Source organism: Dipodomys spectabilis, unplaced genomic scaffold, assembly GCF_019054845.1.
Source record: "Dipodomys spectabilis isolate Male_0828 unplaced genomic scaffold, ASM1905484v1 ptg000545l, whole genome shotgun sequence".
Classification (NCBI taxonomy): domain Eukaryota; kingdom Metazoa; phylum Chordata; class Mammalia; order Rodentia; family Heteromyidae; genus Dipodomys; species Dipodomys spectabilis.
The window spans coordinates 605,655-614,705 of NW_024871222.1; the positions used below are offsets into that span (position 1 = coordinate 605,655).

Below are 9,051 nucleotides of genomic sequence, written 5' to 3' on the forward strand. Positions count from 1 at the left end.
AGAACGGGGGGTGGGGGGGGAATGGTGGACCACATAGGAGCTGTATGTCATTGGTATTGTTTCAAAAAACAGTAAGACTTCAGAGAAGAGAAGGAGAAAAATAAAATGTCCTGAATTAAGTTTCTTTTTAATCCACCTGATAGTTTGGACTGAAAGTCAGATAACATGGAAAAAATAAAATAGAAAATAAAGCATTGTATAGAGCTGTTACAATGTAAAAAAGCTGTAATAAGAATATAATTAATTTCCAAAGAAATAAGAGAAAAAATAACAATAACAATTGCTAACGTGGATAGAAGTTGGATCACATGCATGAAAGAAAAAAACCTTAAAATGAATATCTAAGGGTTCATTTTCCTGACATCACATTATCTGACCTTTTCCGCTTGACTCATACATATATTAGATATTGCAAATAAGGAAAACCATAGTCAGTATAACTTGTGGAGGAGATGGGGAAAAACCAGTTGTTTAAGGATACAGGTGGACCTGTTGCAACAATGAGAAGTACAAGTTGTCATGTCCAAAACGAGCTTTACAAAGTCGGTGCGGGGGAGGGGGGAGGGGGGAGAAGGGGGGGAAAGGAGAAGGATTGGGATTAGGGGGGAGGGGGGAGGCTGGGAAGGAGGTGAAGGGTAAACAAAGGAGGAGGCTGCAATGCTTGGTAAGAAATGTACGCATTATCCTGCCCATGTAATTATAACCCCTCTGTACAGTATGTTCATAAATAAAATAAAATTAAATTAAAAAAAAAAGAAGTTGGATCACATTTTATCATATATAATTTTGAAAAAGCTTACTAGGAATGAAAATTTAAAAGTCATAACTTAAAACACAATTTGTATTATAACTAAACAGTATAGTTCAGTGGTAAAACATTGGCCTAACATATGGGAAGCAATTGTGTGATTTCCTAAGCATTACAAAGTACACAAAAAGCACACACACAAAAAAAAACCACATAAACACACACACACCATATACACACATTTGGAATATTGTTATTATCATATGAAACAGAGGAAATTATCACAAACAGTAAAAGTATTTTAATATATGAAATCATAATATTGCTCATAGTATTTAAAAGTTTAGTAGAAATAAAATAGTCACAAAATACTTGGATTCTTATAGATTAAGTAAATTGAAAATTAAGAAATAAAAGACATGAGAACTTTGCAAACAAGTTTTAAATAATAAACATTTTGAAACATGTATCCTTTTATTTTGACAAAAGATTGTTGTTACTGGTGTTTTAATTCAAGATTTAGAATATGATAACCAGGTGCTCTATATCTTGCTAGGGATGGCTATATCTCTAATCATTTCACTCTGGAAATTTATGATAAGGTCTCATAGTTTCCCATTCTCTCCCGAATTACAAACCCTATTTACACTTCCCACCATAGTTAGAAAATGGAAACCACAAATCACTATGCCCAGTTCAAAGAGACTTTTTTTTTAATTTAAGTACAAATATTGCCAAAAAGTGACCATGTAATTAAGGCTTTTTTAATAAAGTATGTGCTTCTTGAAAATAAAGTATTTGTTACCTGGACAAATATGTTTAGAACTATGAGATAATAAATTTATTTAAATTCACGAACCATATAAAATTTAAGAAAATAATTTTTAAATATTCACATGTTAACTATTTTGAAAGCAAAATATATGTCTGAATAATTTACATGTGTTAAAATTATGCAAAACTAAATTAACTAATCCTACAACTCTGAATAAAAGAATTACCCTAAAGAAACAAAAGAAAATAATTAAGCTCAAAATTTGAAATTTAGAAAATAAAATGAAGTGTACTCTTTGGTTGACTTAAGTAACTGTAAGCCTTCTGTATATCAATTTTATAATAAAAAATGCATGAACAAAGACAGCAAATTACCTATTGATCAATGACGACAGGAAAAGCATCAGTAGTTTTTTTTTTAATTTTTATTTATTTTTTATTGTGAAAATACTGTGCAGTTGGGTTACAATTAGATGGCAAGATAATGAGTACATTTCTTAACAAGCATTGTAGCCTCCTCCTTTGTTTCCCCTTCCCATCCTTTCCCAGCCTTCCCCCCTTTTCCCCACACAATCTTCCCCCCCACACACACCAAAGTTTTAAAGTTCATTTTCGACATGACAACTTGTACTTCTCATTGTTTCAATGGTCCACCTGTATCCTTATTTAAATGACTTGTTTTTCCCCTTCCCCTACACAAATTATACCGACATCAAATACAGTGAAAGAAGGGGTTATACTGTGGGGGTGGGGAGGACATACAAAGCAACAAAGAAATAATCTTATAAATGCGTTAGAAACAAATGCATAAAGAAAAAAAAAACATTTGAATACATTTCTTAGGGTTCATTTTACCTAACATCAACTTATCTGACTTTTTCTGCTTGTCTCAAACATATAGTAGTTACTGCAAATAAGGGAAACCATGAGACGTATGTTTCTTTGGGCCTAGCTCACTTCGCTTAATATAATTTTTGCCAAATCTTTCCATTTCCTAACAAATGGGGCAATGTCATTCTTTCTGATGGAAGCATAGAATTCTTGGTTTTTTTTTGAGTGTGCAAAAAAATCAATGAAAGAGGTAACAATATTTCTTCCATAATAAATGTACTCATTACCTTATTTATGTAACTGTATCCCTCTGTACATTACCTTTACAATAAAATTAAACTGAAATTAAAAATAAACTAAATAATATACAAATTAAGAATTCATAGAGAGCTAGGAAGGTGGCTCAGTGGTAGAGCTCTTGCCTTACATGCTTGAGGCCCTGGGTTAGATTCCTCAGCATCACATAAACAGAAAAAGTGGTGCTGTGGCTCAAATGGTCGAGTGCTAGCCTTGAACTAGCATTGAGGAACAGCATCCAGGCCCAGAGTTTAGGTCCCAGGAGCAGACCCCCCAAAAAAAACAGAATTACTAGAAACCATTGGTTAAAAAATTTTTAAAATACTGCTCTAAGTACCCAAGTAATATTATTTGATGATACTATTAAAATACTTCAACTTCAGCAGAGAAGCCAAATGTTTAAAAACTGTTACAAAATAAAGTAATAAATCAGAATATATTAATATTAATAATCATAAGATGAATTTATAGTGGTAGTCAAATATGTAAGAAATGAGGCAATTTGCCATTCGTTCGCACTTTATACGTGAGAAAGAATTTTCTAGGTCTTTTTAAATATTTAATAAATTTAATGAAGAAACTATTTTGTTACATCATATGATAATTAGATGAAGCTGATATTAGAGCAAAGAGCAGATTGTACTAAGTTTCTGGATGTTAAGGTATATACTTATTTTGGTTGTGGGAAATTGTGTTCAACTTAGGGTCTTGTTTTTGTTGGACTGGTGTCATATCAGTGGTTAATTTTAGGATAGGGGTTCCCTTTCCACAAGAACATGCACCTGATCTGTCGTTTTAGCCTTCCCATTATCAATGGCATAAGAGTTGCACACCAACTTGTCTAGCTTCCTACCTTGGCTGGCCTGGATTCTGCAGTCCTTCCAATCTTAACCTGTAGATAGTGCAGGATGGTGGAAATGATCCAATGCACCCAGCTATAGATTGAGAAGGAAGTCTACTAAACTTTTGGCCTGGGTTTTGTTCTCAAGCCTCCTCAGTAGTTAAGAGTTCAGATGGGAACCCCTGGTGCCAAGCAGTAAGAGTATTTCTTAAGGCAACTAGACATATATATGACAGGCATGTGAACAACTCAGGACAAGAATAAAAGAGCAGTGAAGCATAGAGGACAGGCCCAATTTTAACTAGCTACTTGGAGGATGAATAAGCTTAGCTAGCTTCTCTGGAGGCTGAGATATGAAGACCACTATTCAAAGCCAGTCCAATCATGAAAATACATGCGATTATCTCCAAAAAAACAGGAGTGGAACGATGGTTCAAGTGGTAAACCACTATCCTAGGTCACAGAAGCTTAGAGATGATGAATGAGTGAGCACTTGCACATGCATGTGCGTGTATACACGTGCATGTGTACACACACACACACACATAAGTATTGCAATGTGAAGTTCTTTTTTTACCTTGCTGTACTCTATTTCCCTGTATTAGTTTACAAATTAACAAAATCAGCTAAGCACCTATTTACATAAACTCATCATGTTTCTCTAAAGTCAACTCTCTTTTAGGAAGCATGCTTTTATTTGACCCAAATATAAACTATTCAAGAGTTTGATTCTTCTCCCTCAATTCTATAGAATCAGATGATTGTTTAGCTTCCTCCTAGCAAAATAATTTTGTGAAATCCTGCGTCAAGCAACGCATTTCTTTCACTGGAAGGAAAGCCTCTTACAAACAATTAATAATAGGTTTTTCTTCTCTTTGCTTACATCTGTAGTTTAACTATCTGCATATATTTCATGATCTGCCTGTATATGACAAAGACTGCTGTGAAAATAAAAAGACCCTTCGCAGCATTTATCATTTATATACCATCCATAGATATGAAGGTGTTTAAATATTATTGAAATTGCTTGGGAATAAATCATGTTCATCTTGACTATCGTGAAAAAGAAGAATTGGTTTCTCAGCACTTTAGGTAAGAACTTGATTGAAAGAAACAAAAGGAAAAGTGAGGAACAACTCAACACATACATTGAAATGAAACACAATAAAAAAATAAAAATAACCCAAGAAAACAAATTAATTCAGTACTCATGAACCTGCAGGAAATGCAAAGACTTAAAAAAAAACATCAGCTATGACGAGCTTATGAAAATCCATACTACCTGGGAGTCTACTGTTGTGAGGATAGAGGTTAAAGCCCAGACTGGACAGTAAGATCTGTACACAATGCCATGCACCTGTTATTCTAAATTCCAGGAAGAATAACATAACATGGACTGAACCCAAGGTCATACACAAGTATCTGAAAAATAATAAGGATAATTTAGGGTTGGGGACATGACAAAATGGTAAAAAAACCCATTTAGGGGGCATAAGACATTCAATTCAAACTCTAATATTTGGGTATTAAAGTAAAAATCTATGATTTTAAATAATTGGAAAAATTGTAAGATTTGAGTGAGTGGAAAAATGAATGAGAGAATGAACCCATAGTGCAATCCTTTTAACTTAAGTGAAAATGTTTTATGGTACTTCAGAAAAAACAGAGTTACCTTGCAAATGAGCATGGTTGTGCATTTGGGTGATGGAAATACTTTACTTACACATGTTTAAATTAAATAGATGTTTATTTGGGTAGATTGTACTTCTTGAACTAAGAGCCCGGATGATGTCGCTGAGATTTTTCTCTCAAGGCTACCACTCTACTACTTTGAGCCACAGTTCCAATTCTGATTTTCTGATGGTTGTTTGGTGATAAGAGGCTCCTGGACATTCTTGCCCAGTATGGGTTCAAACCATGATCGTCAGATCTCAGCCTCCCGAGTAACCAGGATGCCAGGCATGAGCCGTCGATAGTTTTAATAATTTAGTAAATTGTACAGTTACTGAAGTTATACATTATCATTATAGCCTGTGTAATATATGTGTGTACGTATATATCAATGCATACGGATAGAAATATTTTAACATATTTTTGTATCTACAGTAGATTTATGAAATCATCCATTATAAAATTAAATGGAAACAAAAGTTAATAAGGAGCAAATCAAAGGAAATTATCACATGTTTCTTGTTGTTGAATGGAATGCGAATTGTGAGAATCAGTTTGGGAAAACCGTCTCTACATTAACAAAATGGATAAGAGCTGTTAATTCCAATCCATCTATTTGCCCATGTTGTGCAACTTCACACATGAGTGTCAAAATCAAACCACACTTTTTGCCTTTGTTTTAAACTCACCTGTTATAATTTATGGGTTAGATGAAGTAATCAAATAAAGATTAAAATAATATGTGAGGCTATGAATTAGAGCTGAAAATGATTTTAAATATGATAATAGCTAATTAAATTACATATTTTTTACTTTTACTCTGTCATGTCCCTCATTCCCACATTAGGAAAGTATATAGAAGGTTCTCACTTAATTATATGTCCAATTATGTAAAAAATGTATTGAAAGAATATGGGCACTGTGTGGTTTTAGCTTATTGAGACCTGTAGGGGGAAAGGTGTTTCTGAGGACTTGCAATACATTGTGATGAAGATGAAGGGAGGGATATTCTTATTCTGGAAAACTAGCTAGAGGATTGCTCCTATAAAGGTAGTGATGAATTCTTCCAAAGGGTTACAGAAAATCACTTTCACAACCATGTTCACTGCTGCAATATTCACCATAGCCAAGTTACGGAAACAGCCCAGATGTCCTTTGGTGGAGTGATGGTTGGAGAAAGTGTGGCACATATACACAATTGGATTGCACCCATCCATTTGAAGACTGTTACATTATTTGCAACGAAATGGATAGATCTAAAAATATATTAAGTGAACTAAGTCAGAGCCAGACACACAAAGGACCCATGCTCTGTCTCATATTTGGAAGATAGAAATTTATACAAGTTTACACAAAAATATTAACCAAAGCATGCTATTTGCAGAGGATTATTTCAAAGGTTTAATTTCTTATGAAATTGAAGTTTACTCCAACAAAATGAATACCAGGAAACTATCACTTGGAAGATATGAGGGGAAGTCAAAAGAAAGGAATAAAGAGAGTTATGGAGGAAGAGAGTGAAGGTATAATATTCAATTCAGATAGTATGAAACTAGAAAAAAATTAAAGTGGGGTGAGGTTTGGAAGGGTGTCGAAAAGCTATATAAAGATCCATTATACTTAAAAAACTGATTTGTTTAATGGAAATTCCCTTGTACAAGTATTTAAGATAATAAAAATATAATTAAAAACAATGGAGACATTTGATCTTAAATTCTATTTCCATCTCTTTTAAAAAGTAAAATTATTTGCACTATAATTTGATCAGAGGGATGGATTTTGTGGCTAGCTAGATCATTACACATCTGTCTCTCTCTTCCTCTCTCCCTTTCATGGTTCTCATAGATAATAAGATTGCTCCATAATTATCCTAATTTATTTTGCTTTTATATTTTTGGTTGCATCATTTCACTTTCTCCTCTGCCATTTCCCAATTCATTTACATAGAAAGCATTATTTCCTATTTTCTCATTCCTAGAATAAGCTGCTGATGAAGACAGCACTAGTCCTCATTTTCATTCTGTACCTTTGAATACGGAGGAAAATCTTTCCCCTGCTCTCTACCAATTCCCTTCTCTCCAGTTAGAATAATTTAGTAAAAATGAAAAAAGAGAAAATAAATAATAGTGAAAAAAACAAATGCAGAAAATTCACCGGATTTTTCTGACCATTTCATCCAATGTGAACTATTGGGAAAATACATGGACAGCTCATTCTCACTGGCACTCAAAGTCTCTGGTTAGGCAATTGCTATGAAGTTGAAGAACAAGATGAAAAAGTGAGAAATGGTATCAGTTGCAAGAAAAAAATGGCGAAGGATTCAAGCAAATTTCTTCTTTGTTCTGTTGAAAATAACCGCCTTACTACAGTGCAGAGACGACTTTCCAAAAAGACCACTCATGTGAATACTAGGGATGACGATGAGTATACCCCTCTTCATCGAGAAGCCTACAGTGGACACTTAGACATTGTCCATGAGTTGGTGGCTCAAGGTAGATATTCCTGGAATAATTGTGAATGGCTGGACACCCCTGCACAGTACTTATACATGGAATAATACCACAGTGGCTTCTTTATTTCATCATGATACAGATACAAAGCCCAAACTAAAGGCCTCTTGACCCCCTTGCATCTTGCTGCTGGGAATAGATATAGCAAAGATATGCTGGATCTCCTTCTGGTGAACCATTATTTCAAACCATGTCTGAAGCACAACTTGGAAGAAGCTGCATTTGATATTGCCAAAAGGATAAGTATGTATTACTACCTCTTTGAAGTTTTGGAAAGCTGTACAAATTGTTCTCCTAAGTCCTAATGAATCAGTTAAGTTTCTTAAATTTCAAAATTGCCAGTCCATCCTATGTGTCCATACAAAATATTTTCACAATACAAAGTAACAGCAATATCTTACTTTAAAAATTCATGGATTCCATGGTATTCTTCCAAGTGAATTGCCTGACTTTGATGTCAAAATATATTCGAGTTGTTTGTATACATCTATAATGATTTCTATAGAGTTTGTGATTTTTTAAATCATAAATAATTTTAACTTATCTGTTGAAATGAGTAATACAGAAAGTAAAGATATTTCTGGTGCATGTCTGAAAAAAGTATATTTAAAAATATTTATTATTCTGTTTGTGTAATGTCCATAACCTATTTCATTCTCTCCTAGATATAATCCTTTGAATTCGACATTGTTTTATAATATATAGGTTAATTAATAAATGTGTCCTTTCAGATTGCATTCCATATAGAAACAGTTTAAGATTCCTTTAATTCCTAGGTCCTTAAAGAATTTTATTTCTTTAGGATAAAATGACAATGTTATCTTATTTCAAAAGTTTTATAAAGGTTATGCTATGTAAAGGAATTTGTAAAAAGTGAAGATTGAATGATGTCAAACTAACTTTTATTTCTATGAATTACATGTATTCTTACACTTGTATATTTGTAATCAACTTTTTAATAACTGTTTTTAATTTCTTGCATCAGAAGAATGAAAAATATGCAATACTTCACAAATTTTCATATCATCCTTGTACAAGAGCCATGTAAATCTCTGTATTGTAATTTGGGTAGACGTGCTGCTGAAGCATGTAGTATCCTGGAAATTTAAGTAGTTAATGATGCAATCTTAAGACAGGCATATATCTTTGGTTGCCTATTTGTAAGAAGGAAACCTTATTGTTCCCAAAATTGCAGTTCATCTTATTTCTGTAAAATTCTGTGTATGGTGGAAAAAACTTATATTGTTTGTTCAATTGCTCACATTTGCAATTTTTTCAATGACTATTTTAAGTCTTTTTCATTTGAAATTGGATCATACTTTGCAGCCTTTATATCTAGGTCCAAAGATGATGGATTTTCAAGTACTTATTTATTAACT

At 33.3% G+C, this 9,051-nt stretch overlaps 1 pseudogene; it reads right to left on the bottom strand.

Annotated features, from left to right (window-relative positions):
* Positions 1–8,664: 8,664 nt before the first annotated feature.
* Positions 8,665–8,761, bottom strand: LOC122099902 (annotated as a pseudogene).
* Positions 8,762–9,051: the final 290 nt, after the last annotated feature.